This window comes from Lissotriton vulgaris, chromosome 7 (genome assembly GCF_964263255.1).
Source record: "Lissotriton vulgaris chromosome 7, aLisVul1.2, whole genome shotgun sequence".
Classification (NCBI taxonomy): Eukaryota; Metazoa; Chordata; class Amphibia; order Caudata; family Salamandridae; genus Lissotriton; species Lissotriton vulgaris.
Window position 1 is genome coordinate 1,181,568,579 of NC_141695.1, and position 19,211 is coordinate 1,181,587,789.

Below are 19,211 nucleotides of genomic sequence, written 5' to 3' on the forward strand. Positions count from 1 at the left end.
AAATTAAATAAATAATTAATTTTCCCTCATTGTTGTCTTTCGAAATCCCCACAATTCGTTCCCACCGCCCCAACGCTCTTACCTGCACGGGCCACGGCTGAAAATGTGATGAGAGAGGAGAGAAAAAGAACAAGAGAGAGTGCAGGGAGTGGGGATATTTTAGCATTTTTGCTAGTACTGATTTTCGTTCCACATTCCGGCCCTGCTTGTTGACCAGGAGTGGGGACTCCCAGGGCCAGCTTTTGGCATAGGTGAGCTGGGCTCACGCCCGGGGCACCGACTTTCAGAGAGGCACTGGAGATCCTGCAGCAGTCGTCCTATGACTTCGGTCCAACAAAAGTGTGGTAGGGGGCGCTAAATTTGGTTTTGCCCATATCGCTCTCTGAACAAAGGACAGCACTGGGGACACCAAAATGTTCCTTACCAATGGCCACCAAAAAAGCTTGCAACTGCTATTGGCCCTCAGGAGAGCAAAGAGTCAGTCAGCATGCAGTCACATCCAAGAAGAGTTTCTTGTTTTTACAGTGAATCTAGTGTGTGTGTGTGTGCGCGCTCGCGTGTGTGTTTGTGTCCATGTGATAAATTACGCAGGGCATAATCGACTGCTGTTGTTTGCCTTTAAGTGACTAGCGTCCAAATGAAATCATAACCAAAGCTGCAAGTGGGTACATGGGGAAAAAAATAAAAACATATTTGAAGAAACTGCTTATTAAACACTTATTTCCACAATCAGAGAGGAGGGATGCTGAGAACAGTTGGGGTCGTATTGAAATCTAGGATATGGTTGCTTGCTGGGCTGGGAAATGGTTGGAGTAATTTGCCAGCGTGAGACGGAACTGAATAGACCTTCTCCAAGGCAGGCTGTCAAACCGCAGGAGGGGGTCCGCGAGGCGGGAGAGAGAAAGGAAAAAGTCTGTGAGGCAAAGCTGACTGACGTATGTGGGAAGAAACAGCCAGTGTCGTCTTAGCAGCATTTGGTTGGTGATCATGAGTGGCTCATAAGGAAAGAGCATTTCTAGCAGGCCATCAGTGCCTTACAGCTCACTACATTATTCAAGTCAATGATGCCATGTACCAGCACATAAACGAGGTACTATAGCATTGTAAAGAAAAAAAAAGATTAGTTCAAATATTTTTCTGTTTTTAAATTGTGGCAGCCATTTTCTTGGAATCGTTAAGAAGCAACATTTTTGATTACCATTCATACTGCAGATATGTCATCATAATACATCAATTTTCCTGATTTTGGTGCTCACAGTTTACTGATTGCTATACCCTAACAACACATATGACAGTAAGATTACAGGTGTTAGTTACAGCAATAAAATCTCGCTAGATTTTGGTGAAGTAATGCACAATGTCTCACTGAAGCAATTTAAACCAACATATATCAATCTAAACCATACTCTGTTCCATGTATGTAAAAAAAAAAATCCGTATTTGTAAAGTGCGACCTACTCACCCTTACGGGTCTCAAGGCGCTGAGAGCCGTCCGGGAAATTAAGAGAGTTGATGGCCCCGAGTCACATGGTGCTGAGCTGTCGCCGAGGACCGAACCGTGAGCCCTGTGCTCAGAAGACAGCTGCCCTGGCAGCTGCACCACACCTTTCCAGTGTGTCCATATGTTGGCCATAGTTAAAATCTCCTGGTGCTCCTATCAATATATTCAATAAGAAAAATCGGGATTTTTGCTATATGTATTTATAGGGTTATATACTGTTTTTCAGGAGTTACATTAAATTGGTTGTACGAGTAGCGGGATATTTTGCATTGATGACGGTGCCATTTCACATATTTGCAGCAAACGACGGACAAAAGGTTTGCACTGCCGGTGCATAATGGCTCTTTTTGCATAGGTCAGTCATCACTAATGGAATCAAACATTAATGCAATTTATTAAATGTTGCCCACGAGGCAGTGTCATGTTAATTATTTTTTAAATTACATATACATTAGAAATTAATTTACAAAGCGCTCTCAGGAATGATAAATGATTGAATCAATAGATGGGCAATGAAAAATGAACCTGGAAGAAGGCAAATAACAGCTGGTCCCATATGAACATTTGACCTCCATTCTAAAATAAACCACACGGATATGCCAAGGGGTCAGCTGCTGTAAGTATTTCACAAATGTATGCAAGATTTGTGTTTAAGCACTTCATGGAAATCGCGGACCTTATGCAATAAAAGTAAATGTTACCTTCCCCCAACACTTTTGTCTTTCATAATACTAAATAGTCTCGTGGTACCTGATTGTATTTTGGTGTGTCTTTAATTTATACATAATGCCGTCTTATTTATTAATAGATGTTCATTTTCTGATCAAACAAGCAACCTTCCTTAACTGATCTAATTGCGCTGGAATCCAATGTTTCATTTTGTTGCCCTCGGCTCTGCTGCCGCCTACTGATTATGCCCAGCTACATAGAATTGTTTTAAAAGTGTACACGTTATTATATTACCATACAAACACAGTCATGTTCATTAGCTGTCTGTATGTAGGTTCTCTACACATCTGCCAAGAATACTGATATTGGGAGCCACAGTGGAAGACAAACTGACACAGACACTTTGAAAACGAAAATGGTTAGCCTAGATTGTATATATATTTAGCAGTCTATCCTTTAAGGAACAAATTTCCAACTGTGTAACATATAATGCGACATTTAATGTGTAAGTCTGATTATAAAATGTTGTCTGAATTAAATGTGCAGGGTGCATGCAACCTATTTTTAAAAGGTCTTTGGTCGAGCTACAATAACATGATCATATTTTTTTACGTATTCTTTTGAAGTTTTATATAGCGTGGGCCAACATCAGAGCGGTGCAATAACAATATCCAGCAAAGGAATGGACGTGCATTGGCGTCAATAGCACAATAATCAACGAACTGATAGTAATTATGAGATTTGATATATATTCTTCCAAAACTCAGCTACAGCGTATTCAAATGTCATACACATTCCTGCCTAGAGCCATACCAACTTCACACTTGATAATTGCTATGGATTCCATCGACCACATTAAAGGACTTTCCCACAAAGCACTAGAGGATAAGAGGGAGAATCCCACAGGACCTTATAAGAACAGGTCTGCTCATACCTACACTCTCTCAACTTTCTTCTCTGTTAACCCCTTCGCTGCTAGCCCACGCTAAGCTTTTTTTTGGCTATTTGGGGTCGTTCGCGCTTAAGCCCCTGTAATTTTTGACCACATAAGATATCCACGCCAAATGTGCGTCCTTTTCTTCCAACATAATTTGAATTGTAAAGGTAGCTAGGGTTTGTAGATTCCCCTTCGAGGGGACCCAGAAATTACAAAAATACAGCTACATTTTGGGTTTTTGGGGAAAAATGGGAAAAAGTGCTGCAAATGAAAGCATCTGAGTTGTTCCCTGCACATGGTATCAACAAAGAGTTTGTGGGGCTGAAATCACAATTTTACCAGGTTCTAGAGACTGACAGACTTTTATCAGAAAACCAACATTTTCTACACAGTTTTGGCATCTTACTGGGATACAGCCTATTTTTGCCATTTTTTGTGCTTTCAATCTTCTTCCAGTTAATGCTAGAAAGGGTGTATGAAAGCAATAATGGATCCTAGAAAGCTATACATTTTAGAACAGTAGACAACATTCTGAATTCATCAAGGTGCCATTTGTGTAGATCCTTCAAGGTTTCTTTATAGAAACTAACAGTTGAATATAGGAAAAAATGAAAATCAGTTAAAAAAAACACAGCCATTTGTGCATACGTTTTCACCTGTAACTTCTTTTAATTATGACAGCTATATGAAAGAAATATACTGTGATGTCCGCTGGACCTTTCTGGTTGTGGGGAAATATAGGACTTGTAGGTTCACCAAGAACCCGACAAACCCAGGGCCAATAACTGAGCAGAGTTTTGCAATTTTTTTTATTATGTACAGTGTATATAGCAATTAATTTGGGAAAATATATACAATGAAAAAATCGGTATGAAAAGCACCTATGTATTTCTGAAATTGGTACGAACTATAGAGTTTAGAAACAGTAGATATTTGCACATTTCCGAAATTGTGAGTACCCATCCTAGCATGAGAATTATAGGACATTTTTCAAAGTGACTTATTTTTTACACATTGTCTTTTTAATTTGGAAGGCAGAAATTCATCAAAAGTCAATAGGTAAGAACAGTTGCTCTACAATTCTGTGTTACCCAAAGTCAATAGATACAAATGGTACCTCACATGTGTGGGTAGGCCCAGTGCCCACGAAAGGAAACGGCTCAAAACTCAACATGGACACACTTTATTTTTACAGTGAAAACTGACCCTGTTTTTGCAAAGTGCCTTGCTGTAGAGTTTGAACCCTAGCTCTGCCTGCACCTTGGGGAACCCAACAAACCTAGGCATTTTTGAAAACTAGACACCCATAGGATTCCAGGATGGGGTGACTTGACTGGCTCTCACCAGGTACTATTACCCAGAATCCGTTGCAAACCTCCAAATTTGTAAAAACTAAAATATTTTAATCACATTTCTGTGGTGGAGAGCTCAGGAATCTGCGTGGAGCCACAAAATCCCATGCACCCCACATTCCCCAAAGTCTTCTGAGAAAAATGGTACCTCACTTGTGTGGGTAGGCCTAGTGCCCGTGACAGGAAACGGCCCAAAATGCAACATGGACACACCGCATTTTCACAGTGAAAACAAACTTTTTTTGCAAGGTGCCTAGCTGTAGATTTTTAACCCTAGCTCTGCCGGCACCTAGGGAAACCTAGCAAATCTGTAAATCTTTTTTAACTAGACACCCAGGGGTATCCAGGATGGGGTAACTTGTCTGGATCTCACCAGGTTCTGTTACCCAGAATCCCTTGCAAACCTCACAATTTGTTTAACAAAAAAATCTCACATTTCTGTGGTGGAAAGATCTGGAATCTGCGTGGATCCACAAAATTCCACCAAACCTGCATTTCCCAAAGTATTTCAAGAAAAATGGTCCCTCACTTGTGTGGGTAGGCCTAGTGCCCGTGACAGGAAACGACACAAAACGCAATGTGGACACACCACATTTTGATAGTGAAAACTGACCCTTTTTTTGCAAAGTGCCTAGCTGTAGATTTTGAACCCTAGCTCTGTCGGCACCTAGGGAAACCTAGCAAATCTATACATGTTTAAAACTAGACACCCAGGGGTATCCAGGAAGGGGTAAGTTGTCAGATCTCACCAGGTTCTGTTACCCACAATCCTTTGCAAATCTCAAATTTGTTAAAAAAAAACACATGTTCCTCACATTTCTGTTGTGGAAAGTACTAGAATCTGCGTGAAATGGTACCTGACTTATGTGGGTAGGTCTAGTGCCCGTGACAGAAAACGGCACAAAACACAACCTGGACACTGTTAGAAGGTGGTTCTGACACTATGGGCCGCCCGGATTTTTTGCTTTTTGAGGACCTAATTGTTGAGCTTCTACTGTGGGGGAGCCTCATAATCTGGGACTCACCCACGGTGAACTCATAATGAAGGAGACTGCATGGAGATTTTACTGGTGTCCCCCTGGCTTGACTAGGCTGCTGCGCAGTAGCTGGAGTATGGGGCACCATGCTAGTTACATGCAGACACGGGTGTACATGTGTGTGCACACGTGTAGGGGCTGCGCAGGGGGGATTCCTAGCGTGCACAGTCCAGGAGCAGCTACAGAGTGAATGGTGTGGCAGGACTTATGCAGAATTGGGTGGTGACATGGAATAGGCTTTATACACTGGAAATGAACACGCCAGGAAAAGTCATTGTGTCTTACTGTGTTTTCACTTAATTATTTCCCTATGGGGATGTGGGGCCCATGGCTAAAATGAATTCCACAAAGCCTACAGATTCCAGACACGCACTAATGTCCAGCGTAGCAGTTTTGAAAATGAGTATTCTGCAAAGTCCAAAGTCATATTTGTACTGCTTTTGGGTCGTCCGGAAATGTCATATTTCTCTGAGTCCCTGGCTGGGGTCTGGCCATGGTAGATTAGATTAACGACCTTTCTTCCCAGAGCGAAGATCTTCCCTTCAAGGAGAAAAGAAAGGTGGAGCTAAAAGCCAATCCATCAACTGCTGTAGCTGGGTGACAGGCACCAGTTTGCACCCAGGAGAGAAGGCAGTGAGGGGGGAAGGAGTTGTGTTTCAGATGCCATGTGGCCAGAGACACTGGACGATGCTTTTTTGAACAAACCCAGAGGCTGGACAAGAAGGAGGGAGCAGGGGCAGGGAAGTTATGTGTCGCTGTTTGATAGGACACACAGAGACTTCCTGCCAACCCCCTACTCAACTTTTAAAAAGTAATTGCACAGGAAGAGAAGCTCTCTCTGCGGTGTGGTCTGCTGAGGCGAAAGGTGCTGGAGCCTGGTGCAATGGGCAGTTGGAAGGAGGACACACCTGACTGCTCCCCAGTCCCCTAACAGCGCCATTAGAAGAACCCAGGATCGGGGCGCAGAAGAGGAGGCCTCTGCGCAGGGAGAAAAGAGGCGCGGGGAGCAAGTGAAAACAGCTCCCTGCAGAATGCACCCTCTTGGAGACCCGGAGGACGAAAGAGAGTGCTCCCAGTGGCTGGGGAACACCACCAGGTGCGAGAAGATGGGAAAATGGGGCAAATCGGACTCCAGGGGGCCAAAATTTCCCCCCGAGAAGGTAGGCAACCTTGTACCCCGCCTGGGACCGACGACGAAGTGCGTGAGGCTCCGCCGCCGGTCGCAATCATGCCCCCGGGGTGGGTCAGTTTCTGAGGACTGCCCCCCCAAATAGGTAAAGCCGGGGTGGGCTGTCACGTACCCCGTGAAGATGCCCCCACGGGGTGCCAGGAGCCCACCCTGGCCCCCACCGAAACCTGCGCTTCCCATGAAGCGCTGCGGGAAGAGGGGCCTGGGAGCCCAACTCCGGGCCCCGTGTGAGGAGGCAGGGTGAGGGATGAGCGGGGAGCCGACGGGGGCAGCCAGGGATGGGCTGCCTAGACTGCCCTCCAAAGTGGAATGCCTGTGGGGCCCTCAGATAAAAGAAGGAGGAGGCAGGGGCCCAGGTGGGGCCAGGCCCCCCGACCAACGCGCGGAGCTCCCCGCACGCGTACCCTTACCTGCGGGTCCGGGTGGGACCAGGCCCCCAGAAAGGCGTGAAGATGCGGCGAAGGCACCAGTGAGTTAGCGCGGCTTTCCACAGCACAACGGGAGAGACGCTCATCAAATATTCAGGAAAAGGAGCAAAACTACCCCATAATGCCTTGTCAGGGATTTGGAAGCCTGCTTTTCTGGTGCGTGGTGGCCCCCCAGAGGGCTGTAATTGCACTGCATTTTTAATGATATCCAAATGTTCTGAATACTGTCATTCTAAAGTGTGTGTAAACATGTGTTCTTGCTGCTGCGCTTATGTGAAGACCCCTGACTGTTAGACCTTAAGATGAAAAGATGCATACTGTATGGTCAGTAGGAGATGCTCAGTCAGGGTCATGTGTCACCAAGGCAGGTGTAGCCTGTTTAATGCTTGTTGAGGTAATGGGGGGGTCGCCACTGGGATGGTGCCAGTGTGCAAGGCCCTCGCTCCAGGTTAAGACCAATTCACTGCATTGGGGGACAGATGATGTGCATACATGGGAGTGGTGGTACTAGACCCCACCCCCCCCCGCGGGAGGAGTGGAGATGTTATGCAATGTCACAAAGTAATTCCATCAGCTTATGTATATTTGTAAATTGGTGTATAGTATTGAGTGGTGTGTGTGTTTAATAAATGTACTCTTACTTTTATAAAGCAAAGTACAGACTGGACAATCAATTATTGAGTGTTATTTTTGTGCACCTGCAAATGGCGATTACTAGCCCACACCACCTGCCTTGAGTAAGCCTCAGACTGCTCTGCAACGCTACCCTCTGAGAGTCAGGCGCTGCCCTAGGGTGTTTGATTCCCAGTGAAGGACAAATGTGTCATGTTATTTGTGCAGGCCTCACAGATGCTGCCTCGTTTTCCAACAGACACACCACATTTTCACAGTGAAAATGGACCCTTTATTTGCGTAGTGCCCAGCTGTAGGTTTCCCTAGGTGCCTAGCTCTGGCGGCACCTAGGGAAACCTACCAAACCTTTCCTTTTTTTAAAACTAGACAACCAGGGGAATCCAGGATGGGGAGACTTGTCTGGCTTTCACCAGGTTCTGCTACCCACAATCCCTTGCAAACCTCAACATTTTTCCCCAAAAACCCATTTTCCTCACATTTCTGTGGTGGAAAGTTCTGGAATCTGCGTGGATGCAAAACATTTCACCCACTCCGCATTCCCCAAAGTCTTCAGAGAAAAATGGTACCTCGCTTGTGTGGGTGGGTCAAGTACCCGTGACAGGCAAGGGCCCAAAACCCAATGAGGCAACATTAAAATTACCTATCACAAAACAACCTGGTTTTGCTAGAGGGTCCCTTGAGTTTTTGGCCCTGGGCTTGGCAGACATTAGGAAAACCTACCAAAACTACACTTTTCTAAAAACTAGACCCCCAGGGGAGTCCAACAATGTATGGCTTGCATGGGTCCCCCAACATTTCCCTACCCAAAATCCCCTGTAAACTTTACATTTAGCTGAAAAAATCCCTTTTTTCTCAAATGTCTGTGTGGAAAAGTTCTTGAATCTGCGTGGATCGACAAACTTCCTTCTATACAGCATTCCCCCAGGTCTCCCAATAAAAATGGTACCTCACTCATGTGGGTGGGTCAAGCACCCTCAACAGGCAAGGGCCGAAAACTTATTGAGGAGACATCAAAATGACCTATCACAAAACAACCAGGTTTTGCAAGGGTGGTTACCTGGGTTTTTGGCCCCGGGCTCGGCGAACATCTTGGGAAACCTACCAAACACACACATTTCTAAAAACTAGACACCCAGGGGAGTTCATTGAGTTATGGCTTAAATGGATCCCCAGCATTTTCCTACCTAGAATCCCCTGCAAACTTCAAATTTAGATGAAAAAATTACTTTTTTCGCAAATGTCTGTGTGGGAAAGTTCTGGAATCAGCGTGGATCCACACATTTCCTACCACCCAGAGTTCCCTCAGGTCTCCCAATAAAGATGGAACCTCACTCACGTTGGTGGGTCAAGTACCCACGACAGTCAAGAGCCCAAAACCTATTGAGGCAACATCAAAATTACCTATCACAAAATAAACTGGTTTTGCAATGGGGGTCCCATGATTTTTTGGCCCTGACCTTGGCGGCCATCTAGGAAAACATACCAAACCCACATATTTCTGAAAAATAGACACCTGGCGGAGTCCAGCAAGGTATGGCTTACCTGGGTCCCCCAACATTTCCCTACCCATTCGTGCCATTTCCTGTTGCAGCCACTATGCCTACCCTACCATTTTTATTGGGAGACCATTTCTGTGTGGGACAATTCTGGAATGCATGGATCGACAAATTTCCTACCACCCAGTGTTCCCCCAGGTCTCTTGATAAAAATGGTACCTCACTTGTGTGGGTGGGTCAAGTACCCGCTGCGGGCAAGGGCCCAAAACCTTTTGAGAACACATCAAAATAACCTATCACAAAAGAACCTGGTTTTTCCAGGTGGGTGGTAGGAAATTTGTGTCTACCCGGTGATCCTACAACTTTCCCACACAGAAATGTTGGAAAAATTTGATTTTTTTCAGTAAAATTGGAGGTGTGTAAGGGCATCTGGGAAGGGAAACGTTGGGGGATCAACGCAAACCATGCCTTCCTAACCTCCCCCGGGTGGCTAGTTTTCAGAAATGTGTGGGTTTGGTAGGCTTACCTATATGGCCCGGGGCCAAAAACTCATGGGACCCCCTTGCAAAACCCGGTTGTTTTGTGATAGGTAATTTTGATGTTGCCTCAATAGGTTTTGTGCCCTTGTCTGTCGCGAGTACTTGACCCACCCACCTGAGTGAGATACCATTTTTATCAGAAGGCCTGTGGAAACGCTGGGTGGTAGGGAATTTGTGGATCCACGCAGATTCCAGAACTTTCCCACTCAGAAATGTGAGAAAAAAGTGATTTTTTAAGCTAAATTTGAGGTTTGCAGGGGATTCTGGGTAGGAAAACATTGGTGGGTCCATGCAAGCCATACCTCGCTGGACTCCCCCTGGGTGTCTGCTTTTCAGAAATGTGTGGGTTTGGTAGTTTCCCAAGATGGCCGCCGAGCCCGGGGCCAATAACTCAGGTGAACCCCCTTGCAAAACCAGGTTGTTTTGTGATAGGTTATTTTGATGTGTCCTCAAAAGGTTTTGGGCCCTTGCCTGCCGTGGGTACTGACCCACCCACGCAAGTGAGGTACCATTTTTATCAAGAGACCTGGGGAAACGCTGGGTGGTAGGAAAGTTGTCGATCCATGCAATCCAGAATTGTCCCACACAGAAATTTGAGAAAAAATATTTTTTTTCAGCTAAATTTGAGGTTTGCAGGGAATTCTGGGTAGTAAAACATTGGGGGATGCATGCGAGCATTTACCTCAATGGACTCCCCCGGGTGTCTAGTTTTCAGAAATGTGTGGGTTTGGTAGGTTTCCCAAGTTGGTCGCCGAGCCCGGGGTCAAAAACTCAGGTGACCCCCCTTGCAAAACCAGGTTGTTTTGTGACAGGTAATTTTGATGTCTCCTCAATACGTGTTGGGCCTTTGCCTGTCATGAATTCTTGACCCACCCACACGAGTAAAGTACCATTTTTATCAGGAGCCCTGGGGAAACCTGCGTGGTAGGAAATTAGTGCATCTACACAGATTCAAGAAGTTTCCACCACAGAAATCTGAGGAAAATGTGCTTTTTTTAAAACGAAGTTTGAGGTTTGCAAGGCCCCCGGCCGTCCAACGCAAGGAAGGGGTAAGAGTGCAGATTAGGTAGAATTATTTACTAAAATTTCCTTTGTTATCAAACCTAGATCAAGGGTTGGCCCAGAGACAGCCTTTACTTAGGGAACTCGGGGTCCTGACCTGGGAGATACAAGGGTGAAGCTTCAAGGTAAAGGAGAGCCCTGTACCTCCAAGACTCAATTCCAGTATATTAGTTCTTATGTGCATAGAACAGCAGGATGGATTTGATACATGGAGCATTATCAGAGACTCCAGTATCTCTCATCAGTAATAAGCTGATTACACCCAGCTACATCCCCTTGTCTGCTGGATCACCTTGGTGGAAAGGATTTTCAATTATATACAATCTTCAATGGCTGCTGATCATGTTAATTGTAAAATTAGCGTGAACAGCACAGTGCAGCATACCTGAGGGTGCTGCTTCTGTCTGCTATTTAAGTATACTTACTACTAGAAAGACAGCTCTCGCAACATGAGTGGCAACGTTCTCAATGCAAGTGGTAGTGATCTGCTGTGGACGCTCATGTTGGAAAATCTTGCTAGGAGGCGGTCTAGCGCTAATTTCTTCTTGCTCGCCAACTTAATGTTGCACAGTGTTTTGCAGATCTTTTGCTGAACTCTGTGCTCAAAGCAGAGTACTGATTGGACAAAACCCTGTAAACTCTGCATGCGGAGTGGAGTTTATCCCCCACTCATAATCTTAGGGGTTGCGTCCCTTTTACACCATGTTGCTTTGTACTAAAGTGATGCAACCCTTTTATAAATAAGGCCCTCAAGGTCTGATTTAGAGTTTTGCTGACAAACTGTCATTCCTCCATCATGGCCAATCTGATCTGTTTGTCTGGCATGTATCTGTCCTCTGTGTGTTTAGGGTTACACCTAGCAGACTGTCTTCCAACATGATTAAGGACAGTCCGTTGGCAGAAGTTCTCACTTGACAGTCCCCTGTCCACTGTCAATGGACACCACTCTGCCAGCATTGAGTTGTTCACCATCAGTGTGGGATAGATGGACCCTCATGCCGGAGGACAGCAATGGCAGATGGAGTTTTCAATGGTAGACTCATCTGCTAATATTGACAGATGAATCCGTCAACACACAGGTGGACAGAACTCTGTGGAGATACATTAAAGCTCTGCGAGAGTCCATTGAGTAACAGGAATAGGTGAAATTAGGCATGTTGCACTGCTCAAGCTGACCTTTAGCGCCGGTAACTCATTCCATGCTATAAAATCAACACAAGCAGCACCACATGGTGTGCCAAAGGGCACTGCTTCCCAAGTTGATTTTGCTATGGCTGGAGTAGATTTTCTACTCGAGTGGCATCTTTCTGACTGGGAACAGTCACGACCACCTGCGTTTGGGAAGTCTCCCCAGGTGCCCTCCTAGTGACCAAAAATCATGCAGTGAGCCGCATGCAAGAAAAATCTCTGCCACATGGCAGTTAGTAGATTTTGACCTTAACTCCTTGTTACACTTGTAACATGGAATGGCCAAAACTCTGCCAACTACGCATAGGAGCGGAATTTATTGCCCACCACTACACATAATCAAAATCTACTCACCCACAATATCTGTGATGTTTATTACAAAATGCACTCCGCTAACAATACAAATCATTTACCGCTCACAGCAAAAACCATCATCGCAGACCTACTTCTACATTGTTTTGTAAAGTATTTACAAGAAGACAGTCAGATTCTCAGAAATTGAGTTAACTGTGATAGTAGATGAGATTGTTGTAAATGAATCTAGGACCCTAGTGTAAATTTCCCCGATTCATACCCTTATATAGGTATACTTTATCATATCCTTATATAGGCATATAAATTACTACCAAATTTGGCCTAAGCCATACAGCCCAACTACGGCATGGCTACTTTCACTAAGTTCCGAGAATCAACAACAATTTCTTGGAAAAACCTGCCTTCAGCAGCTAGGGACTTGCCCCTGCTTGAATATTAAATTCTCCAAGAACTCCTGGCGTTTTCCAAGAATTTAGCCTTTGAGTCACGTTATTAAGTCCAAACATGCGTCAAACTCGGACTTTCAAAGTATAAATATGCCTAGGTTTGCCCAGACAAACACACGGTAGTTTGGAGCAGATCGACTATCTACTTTCCCAACGCCCTGCAGCAGCAAGTGCCGAAGGAAGCCGACCCTCCAACTGACGCACTGAGAGAGACGCTGTCTTTTCTCTTGCCGAGAAATCCAGCTCCAGTGTTTCCGGTTTACCCTTGTGGGTATCTGGGAAATCGAGTCCTTAGAGAGAGATACAAGACCTCCTACTTTCTAAAAGCAAGGTATGGAGCTGATTAGACCTCCTAGAGAATTCTTGGAAAAGATTCCTGGCAGAGAACTACTAAACTTAGGCTAGTCCTCACTTACTTCTTCCCTCGTACTAGACTTAGGTTAGGTACACCGGGGTAGGCATATTTTAGAAGCACCAGTTGAGTACCTTTAGTCATTATTTATTACTGTATGTGTTTTATACATTTTATGCACTTTATGGCTTAGAAACCATATCATGCTTTTACAGTACTACTTTATAATACTGTGTGTATTATATACCTTGTACTTTATAACCAGTATTACGATTGTAGCAGTTCATTTCCAATGCTTGAGAAAGAAGACTGTTCAATAAATACTTTTATTGAAAACGCCCATCTCTCTATTTTCTCAGCACCTCTGGTGAAACGAAGCATGCACGATTGACTGAGTAAAATAGTTATCTATTGTGTCCGCGACTCTAGAGATTTGATTTCTTATTCTTGGGAAACAAAGTTGTCATGTTTATGTGGTTGTCAGAAATGAATCCCTTCTTGTTTATTCGAGAAAGTATCTAGTGACCTCCGAGCTAGCTGGCACTCACTAGTAAGTTTAATATATTCGGTACAGACCTAGTCGACCTCAGTCCTACGTCTAAACTACAGTATATATTATTCCAATGCGCAGAGCCTATTGGGAATATAGGAACTACACTACATGGGTCCCAACGTTTGGTATGATGATAATTTAACGCTAGATACTAGAGTAACTCAGTCGTGCTTTTCACACAGACCCCTTTTTTCCCGTAAAATACTCCAATAGACGTCTGAAGTGGGTAAAAGGTTAATATCCGCCAAAACTGAGAAGGGCGAAAATCCTATTTATTAGTTTTAGGTTTGTTCAACGTTGAAGGATACAGTGTTCCAAAATATTGTGCACCTATCTTCGTTTCCTTGAAAACTTTGCTCTGCAAAACCTTTCAGTCGACAAAATGTCGGAAAGTGACAATGAAAGGGAGAGAGCTAGAATAGCAGCTCAAGCAGTCTTAGATGACACAAATCTCCAACAAAATGACGCGGATGCAACAATCATCCCGGTAAATGTAAGAAAAACCATAACTATAAAACTTATAGAGGCACATGAATATCTGCAGACAGAGGTATTCTATTCATGAATTCTATTCCCTGCAGCAAATGCAGTAACACACAAGTTCCACTACTACAAATTAGAGGAACCTCCAGTGGAATACGTTCCTTTTGAGGACGTTGAAATTCCATTAACTTACCAGGAGCATCAGCTCTGGTTTAAAGGCGCCCTAAAACATCAAAATCACATTACCAGGCTCGGTCCACTAGGTAGACCAGGAGCAACATGGCCGGTACCTGCCAGCTAAACACCACATCCTGACATTAACGGAATGACAGGTACAGAACTGTTAGCTCAGCTGACACAGTTAATTAAAATACACAGACAATTTGTTCAATATGTCATGCGGACTTTAACGGTCCAACCAGCTATAAAAATTCCTCAGCACACCCCTCACCAGGGGAACACAAATAAAATAAAACCATAAACTATACAATCAGTCATTTGTAAATTACCCGCAAAGAGGGACCAAATTCCGTTCTGGTTAGCTCAAAAAATGACTCAGATAGAGGCAGTATTTCCTGATAGTACACCTCATGAGAAACACAGAATTCTGACATTCTGTTTACCAATGGGGATAGCACCACATGTGGAGGACTGTGACACTTGGGGTACAGTCCTTGCTTCAATCTACACAGAAATACATGGTGTACCATCCATGGCGGTAATACCAGACATTCTGAGGCAGATTCAAAATGAATACGGTCCAGAACCGGCTTTAAATCTAGGTATGAAATTACTGAAAGATTTCAAACAGGTCTCAGCTATATTATTAGCTAACATTAAAGGTGAAGCAGCATCTGTGGCAATCCGCCAAAAGTTAAAAGAAACAGATGTAACAGATCAACCATATGAGTTTGCTAGAATTATTGAAAAATCTTATGAAGAATTAGGAAGAGATAGTTTGGGTGGGAAACCAGTAAAACCTGAATTAACAGAAAATCCTGAAAAGGTATTTATTAAAAATAATCTCACTACTCGTAAAAAGAAGTGGGAAAAGACTAAACAGACTCTTCCTAGCGAGAAACGTTCTTAGTCCAGAGGAAGATCTCCCCAAAGGGGAGGTAGGTCTCCCCATCGGGAGCCCTCTGAAAAAAGGTATAACCTTAGGAATAGGGATAATTTGAAAAAAACTGACAGATATCAAGATAATGATACACATCCCTCTCAATCTTTTCAGACTTCCTCGCAGAAATCGGAAAGAAGAGGACAGTCAGAACACAAGGAAGAACGCGTCAAGTCCAAAGACAAAGAACCCGTTCACCAAAGTAAAAAAGCTTAATTTCCTAAAAAGAAGGTAGCAAGCATAAAAATCAGACATGCCGAGGATCTTGAGGACATAACTCAAGAACGGGGAGTGGGCTCAAACAATGCTAGACAGCGCAGCAGAAGTCACCATAGATCGCAGGATCCTGAAGGGTCATCTGGAGACAGTGGACTTGAATGAATCCATTCAAGTTGAAACTGCAGACACCAGGGTTAGTGTACCCCACAAGTTATATGAAGTAACACTCGGGATGGAGGGGGACATACCCAGAAAAATAAGAGCACCCTTTTGGGAGAAGCTCTCTAAGGGCTATGACATTCTTCTAGCTGAACAAGACTGGCCACCTGAATTTGTCAGGGAGTGCCCACATGGCGAAGAGATAATTATGCCAGCCTTCTCAAATCATATTCCAATTCACAAAAAATACACATATGCCAGAAAAAGGGCAGTGCCTCAAGCTCCAGCATTATATAAAAATAATGTAGGATGGGATGAAGATTCTCCTCACCATAAAATCCAGTTAAAAAATCAACCTGCTGCACAAAGGCAGTACCCAGTTAGGCAAGAAGCTAAAAAACAAGTCAGGGAGATTTTAAATCAACTTGAATACCAAGGAGTGATTGAAACATGAATAAGCATGTGCACAAAATCCGTTCTGCTTGCGGATTTCGCGGATTTTCAGTAAATCCGCGATCCGCGAACTCCAGCGAATTTACTGAAAATCCGCGAAATACGTGAGCAGCGGATTTGGGGGGCAAAAGTTCAAGCCTGTTGAACTTGTAACTATTTTAGGATGGCGCCGGCAAGCTGCCAGCGCCATCCTGAAATAGTTACTAAGTTAGCTTCAACAGGAAGCACTAATAGATAAAATAAAGCAGGTGCTCGAGCACCTGCTTTATTTTATCTATTAATGCTTCCTGATGCAGCTAATTTAGTAACTATTTTAGGATGGCGCAGGCAGCTTGCCTGCGCCATCCTAAAATAGTTACAGGAGGGACAGAAATGTGAGTTTTGTCGAGGTTGGGCAGGTGTGCGTTCTCCCCATATCTATCGTCGAAAATTAGCTATGATGCTTGATGGAGGCCTTTGCATTATTGACTTTCACAAGCTCAATCCCTGTGCAGTTCCTGTGACCACGAGCTTCTCTGATCCGTGCCTGTCCTTTTATGCACGCAAGAGGCATGTGAACTCGCATGTAAGGCTCGCCCGTTTGGCCCTGCCCCTCACACTAGCGATGTGCACCGTTTTCCAGCCCTTTACCCACTATGAAGGACAGCTCACTCGAGGGACCCCGGTGCTCTTCGGTGTGATGGCAAAGTTAATCAGCCCCCCAAAAATGTGAGTTTTGTCGAGGCTGGGCAGGTGTGCGTTCTCCCCATATCTATCGTCGAAAAATAGCTATGATGCTTGATGGAGGCCTTTGCATTATTGACTTTCACGAGCTCAATCCCTGTGCAGTTCCTGTGACCACGAGCTTCTCTGATCCGTGCCTGTCCTTTTATGCACACAAGAGGCATGTGAACTCGTATATAAGGCTCGCCCGTTTGGCCCTGCCCCTCACACTAGCGATGTGCACCGTTTTCCCGCCTGGCCTTTACCCACACAATCCGCAAAACCTGCGAATCCGCAAATTTGCAAATTTGCAAATTGCGAATTCGCAAAATTCGCCCATGCTTAAACATGAACCTCGTCAATGAACAATCCTTTGTTTCTTGTGTACAAACCAGACAATTCATATCATCCAGTATTGGATTATAGACATTTGAACTCCTGTTGCAAAATATTTGCAGTACAAAATGCACATAGTGCAGCACTGATGAATAACGTTGTGCGCAAAAAATATAAAACCACATTAGATATTTCAAATGAGTTTTTCTGTCAAAACATTGCACCTGAAAGCAGGCATCTGACCGCTTTCGCAATTATGGGGACACAGCAACAATTTCGAGTCTCCCCCAAGGATTCAAGAATAGTCCAGGGTTATTTTCAGCCAGGGTAACAGAGTTACTACAAACGTACGATGATGAGGCATTATCTTATGTCGATGACATCTATCTTAACGATGACAACTTGGACATACACTTGAAAAGAGTGAACACCATAATACTTGGGTTCGCATCTGAAGGGTATAAATTAAATTTTAAGAAATCACGAATTGCCCACCTCAACATCCTATTTCTAGGATACGAGTTATCAAGTGAAGGCAAAAGCCTGGCAGCAAACTTTCTAGAGAAATGTGCACTGCTCCAAGCTCCAAAAACACTGAAAAACTTGCAGTCCATTCTAGGTTTCCTGAATCTTGGAAAACGTACGTTCTGAATTTCGCAGAAAGGGTTAAACCTCTCTATGAACTAATCAAACCTGATTTCAAACCGACTAATTGGACTCAAACACACACAGAAATTCTGCGTTCAGTCCAAACAGACATGTTAACAAAAACACAGTTACAGACACGCGAAAACGTGCACAATCTTGTAATCCGAATCATCCCAGGGAGATGTGGATTCACGTACCTGACCTTTAATGAAGGAGAAACGGTACCAATAGCATACAAATCACACTTGTACACACAAGCTGAAATGAAGTTCACTTCTACTGAGAAAATTCTGACAGCGGTTCAAACTACAGAAGCAAAAGAGAGAGCTCTCGCGCAGGGTAAACGCATAATGATCGTTACACCTGTACCTGCCTTAGAGGCAGTGACGAAAGCGAGCATCCCAAATGCTAAAGCTTTACATCGAGATGGATACAATGGGTTAACTCTCTTGCTGCAACAGATGTTGAATACGTTTTTGACCCCAGCTTGAAAACACAAGAATTTCTCCAATACGAACACGAATGTCCTCTGCCGACCGAAATTCTGCCTCTGGAACATTACGGCTGTATAATATACAGACGGATCAGCACAGCCCGCTATTGGGGGTAAATAAGCCTATAGTGCTGTGTGCGCGATTGTTAAAGGTCGCTGGCGCGAAGGCAAATTCAGACCTACGGTCACTAAACTCAATCACTCGGAGACTGTACAGCTCAGCGAGCTGAATTACAGGCTTTCAAGACGGCGCTTGAAAATACCGATCGCGAATTCCCCACACTAATAGTGGGCGATTCGTATTTCTGCGTTGAATTTTACAACGAAAATTTGCAGAACTGGGTTCAAAAATTCAAAAGGTGGCACAATTAAGCATAAAACGCTTTGGGAACAAGTAGTTCTTTTACAAAAAGAACTACGAAAGACTCACGTGATACATACACTGAGTCATCAGCGTGATGGCGTTCACGTTGCAGGGAATTCATTGGCTGATGAAGCCGCGAAGGCAGCTGTGCAAACGGCTTCCGTAGCTACAATCGCCCGCTCCAAAAGAGTAATAGATTGTGAAACGCTATTAGCAGTTAAAGCCTCAATGGATGGCAATCATGCAGTGTTACCTCTAAACTATCCACTCACTTATACATACATAATTAATGCAAACTCCGTTCCTTTTGCTCGAATCCCTGGAGTGGGGGACAGAGTCATTCCAAATAGGAAGCGGAGAGCTTACTTGGTTCAAGAAGCACATATGGGAGAGGGTCTGACACATCTAGGGATCTTGAAATCTCCTATAGAGTTAGAAGAGATGTACTGGTGGCCAGGAATGAGCATCCAATTTTACGAATTTGGAATAAACTGTGATACCTGTTACAGATATCATAGCTTTGACAACCACCAGATA